General features: G+C 47.5%; 1 protein-coding gene and 1 long non-coding RNA gene across 2 annotated transcripts in view; one reads left to right on the forward strand and one right to left on the reverse strand.

Moving 5' to 3' along the window:
- snx29 (sorting nexin 29) overlaps window positions 1–1258 on the reverse strand; it is a 109310-nt gene that overhangs the window by 44405 nt on the left and 63647 nt on the right. The window lies entirely within an intron of this gene.
- The window catches only part of LOC103481023 (uncharacterized), a 4858-nt gene continuing 3783 nt past the window's right edge, over window positions 184–1258 (forward strand). Inside the window, exon 1 of the long non-coding RNA XR_536214.2 lies at window positions 184–1256. This is a non-coding gene — a long non-coding RNA (uncharacterized LOC103481023). The remainder of the gene's footprint in view (window positions 1257–1258) is intronic.

Genomic DNA, 1258 nt, shown 5'->3' on the forward strand with positions numbered 1-1258 from the left:
AGAGAGACAGACAGAGAGACAGAGACAGACAGAGAGACAGAGACAGACAGAGACACAGAGACAGACAGAGACAGACAGAGACACAGAGACAGACAGAGACAGACAGAGACACAGAGACAGACAGAGACAGACAGAGACAGACAGAGACACAGAGACAGACAGAGACAGACAGAGAGACAGAGACAGACAGAGACAGACAGAGAGACAGAGACAGACAGAGACAGACAGAGACAGACAGAGACACAGGTTAGGTTCCTCAGTCTGAACGCAGCTCGGCTCCCAGACGCAGAATCTGATTCAGTTTTTCTCAAACTTTTCCAGGCTGAAAAACTGAAACCATTCAGTGAACAAACTCCAAGAACATCATCTTAATATTTACGACCCGAGATGAAAACAGTCTCTTCAGTCTCTCCTGCGATGGAAACACAGGAATCGTTTTCCTTTAGCTCTGAGTTATTAATGAAAACAAGACATTTTATTGATATCTGTCATTAGGAGCATAACACAGGAACAACAGGCTGGAGTCGATTTGGCAGAAACCCGTCAGGCTGATGTAAATACTTTATTTTAGGCGTTGTGATGCAGTTAATCAGCGCGGGGCGCAGCGCTGCTCAGCCGGTCAGACAGCTAAATCTGCATGCGCATCGTGATGAAACACAAACTACTCCATCAGACCGCCGACCATAAAGTGAGCGTGGTTTTCTTTCCTCATCTTCAGCTGATTTTAAGCCATTTATCCGTTAATATTTAAACAATCCCAGCTGTATGTGTGATACTTATCGGCAAACAAACAGTTATGAATTTATCTCCACTGCTCATGAACGGAGAGATTGAAGTTCTTGAAGTCTGACAGCTGCTGATCCGCTGGACGGAGCAGCTCTGGCCACGAACCGCCGGCTTGTTGCCCAAACTTTCTGCTCAGATGCAGTTTATCGCTTCTTCGCCTGATAACAGCCTGAAGTCGTGACACGGCAGCCAGAAGCATCGACTAAAATCTGCTTCCCTCCGTAAATAACGGCCGAGTTCTGGAAGCTGCAGCTTCTGGGGCTTTTCAGTGGGAGGAAGATGGATCAGCTTCCTCCACAGCAGAAGCAAATTAACGGCGTTACTTTAGCGCCTCCACACAAAGATAACATCCAGAGGATCAGGCGGAGAAACAGGCGGAGGATCAGGTGGAGGATCAGGTGGAGAAACAGGTGGAGGATCAGGTGGAGAAACAAGTGGAGAAACATCCAGAGGATCAGGTGGAGAAACAGGT

Source organism: Poecilia reticulata, linkage group LG19, assembly GCF_000633615.1.
Source record: "Poecilia reticulata strain Guanapo linkage group LG19, Guppy_female_1.0+MT, whole genome shotgun sequence".
NCBI lineage: Eukaryota > Metazoa > Chordata > Actinopteri > Cyprinodontiformes > Poeciliidae > Poecilia > Poecilia reticulata.